The sequence below is a fragment of the Daktulosphaira vitifoliae genome, unplaced genomic scaffold (assembly GCF_025091365.1).
Source record: "Daktulosphaira vitifoliae isolate Bord-2020 unplaced genomic scaffold, ASM2509136v1 Scaffold_1108, whole genome shotgun sequence".
Taxonomy (NCBI): Eukaryota; Metazoa; Arthropoda; class Insecta; order Hemiptera; family Phylloxeridae; genus Daktulosphaira; species Daktulosphaira vitifoliae.
Genome location: NW_026100668.1, coordinates 89 through 2,729, shown reverse-complemented (window position 1 = coordinate 2,729; position 2,641 = coordinate 89). Strand labels below are relative to the sequence as shown.

General features: G+C 25.6%; 1 long non-coding RNA gene across 1 annotated transcript; it reads right to left on the bottom strand.

The window, feature by feature from the left end:
- Positions 1-660: 660 nt before the first annotated feature.
- Positions 661-2,073, bottom strand: LOC126909743 (uncharacterized). The gene is made up of 3 exons (XR_007705100.1): positions 1,424-2,073; positions 1,036-1,199; positions 661-977 (listed from the first exon to the last, which is right to left on the bottom strand). It is a non-coding gene; the product is annotated as an uncharacterized LOC126909743 (long non-coding RNA).
- Positions 2,074-2,641: the final 568 nt, after the last annotated feature.

Here is a 2,641-nt window from a genome sequence, read left to right as displayed (position 1 = left end):
CTTATGCTTTATGCTAAAAATAGAACATTTCTAAACTTTACCCAACTCCTCAAAATTAGCAATAGATACCAATTTAACTATTAAAAATGCCTCTAAAATAATTCTTTAGAAAAAATGTTTTATTACAATTTTAGTCTGTACATTGTCATTGAAAAATTATTATTTCATGAAGCAAATGAGGGAGGGGTAGTATACTCGATAAATCACACTGCATACAAAAAAAAAACAAGGAAATTTCTTACTTAGTATTTAATATTAAATAATAAAATACTGTAGAAACCATAAGTAAAATGATAAGTTAAATAAGTACGATTAAAAAGTTTATTGCCAAAGCAATATATTGATCGCATGAAAAAAAAATGGGAGTGGCTTTGTATCTTACGATATAGCAGAGTACAACTTCAATACCATTAGAGATTTTAAGTTTGAATACAAAAACAATTATTCTGATAAGTTTTTTTAATGATTTAATTTTTAATTTGGATATTTTTTATTAGTAAAAATTATCACATTAAATGTTATTTATTGTTAACGTTCTACAAATTCTACTAACGTTGTTAAACATTAATAGTACTCACTAACACCTATATAAATATTTTCTAAATGTTGTAAATAATATTATAGAAATACTACAAACCAAAAAAGTTCATTGCACTGTAGTTTTGAAGCAGACTGATATTATTTTGAAATTTTATAATTTAATTCTTAATTATTCCTGATGGACTTAATTTTATAAAACCCTTATTTTTCTTTTATACCAATTTCCTTAACTCGACCTAAACGAAATAATGCGCTTAATTTTTAATTGAATAAGTCCATTTAATCATTACTATATAGTATTTTTTTGTTTTAAGCCTAGAAATTATATATGTTTATTTCTAAGTACGGAATTCTTCAGTTATTTGTGTTGAGCTATAAAATTTTGAACAACGTACGTTTAGTCCTTGTATTTTTTTTTTAATGTTCATCATAATAATCTAAAAAAAATAAAAAATATAATACCTCTATTAAGTATTTAAAAGATTATAAAGTTACATTTTAATGTCAATTAAAATGAAATTCAATTATATAAGATTGAAATTTTCATTGATTTTTTGAAAGTCTTAATACTTTGTAGTTTTCGCCAGCAGTGTGATCAGTCAAATATCATTAGCTATTTTTATTCTTCATAAAGTCATTATAAACTCAAATTCTCACATCTGAAATTAAAAATATTGATAATTGTACACAATTATAAATACGAGGTATAAAATCATATGTCAATCACAATTTTTGTTGTTCAACACTAATTTTCCTATCCGAAACAATTCTTTTTACTGAAAGTCTTTCATATTTAATGAAGTAATTAAATAAATTATTCTATTTAACGGCATAATATTTATATACCTTCTATATTTAAAGTATAAACTCATGACATACTTACTTAAAAACAATTATGCGTGTCCCAAATATAACTGAAATCGTTCTTATTATGTTGAGGTTTTATCACATAACTAAAAATAATACCAAGTTTGGCAATGACTATGACCATATAACCATATTCATGGTTTTTTTAATTTTCTATTGGCTTTCGAAAAACAGTTTAAGAATCGCTCAGTTTAGTACCTACTTTACCACTGACCAAAATGTTATAAAGGTAATCGAGACCTTTTAGAATGGTCGTGAGAAATCACACGATATTGGGGAAGATATCGGTCGCGGCCAGTCGAACAGGTTTTGTCTTCAGCAACAACAAACTTGTGGATCAACACAATTATAACCTGACCGGGTAGGGCGAAAACCCGATCACGATTCCCAATATTATTTCACTGTCCCACGGCCACTGTCATTGAAATTGTTATGAATATTATTATTGTGAGAAAGCGAATGTATCATTTTAATTCTATGAATTGATCCAATACTTAGTAATGCCATAAGCAACAGGTTTTTTTCGGTATTATAGAAGACTGGAGGTGTATAATAGAGCTAGTAGTAATACCTGTACGGGTTTTAGGGGAGAATGACCGACGGATACCAGTAGCAACTGCAGCAAATTGATTTCAAATACAAATACTATTAAAAATCGTTATAACAACCGGATGGTGAAAAATTACAAAAATTTGGCATGCAACAAAATAAAAATAAAATGTGTTTTATTTTTAAAATGACAACTTAAGGGAATTCAAAGGCGATCTTTCATCGAAGGGCACAAAAAATATAGAAATTTGTCAAAGAAAAAAAAACATTAATGATTAATATAATCAAAATTTCTATTGCACTATTTGTTGGTAAATATTCGAATTTACGGATTTCTAATTGTGTATATTTGTATATAGTATATAGAATATTGAATAGATATATTTAATTAAATTGATAATATGAATTATTGACAGCCAAATATACCACTACAATTTTATATTAAATGGTAAACATAGTACTTAAAACACAGATAAAAATTACATAAATTTACAGTAAATATAATAATTGAGCAATAGATCTACAAAATTGTTTCAACTGTATGCAACATTTATATATAATATTGTTATAATTGACGCCATTGATCAATTATTTCAGTATCAATCTAAATTCATCTATTGAAAAACATAAATTGAACGGTTTATGATAAAGTATAGTTATTAAATTTGATTAAGTAAAAAAAATT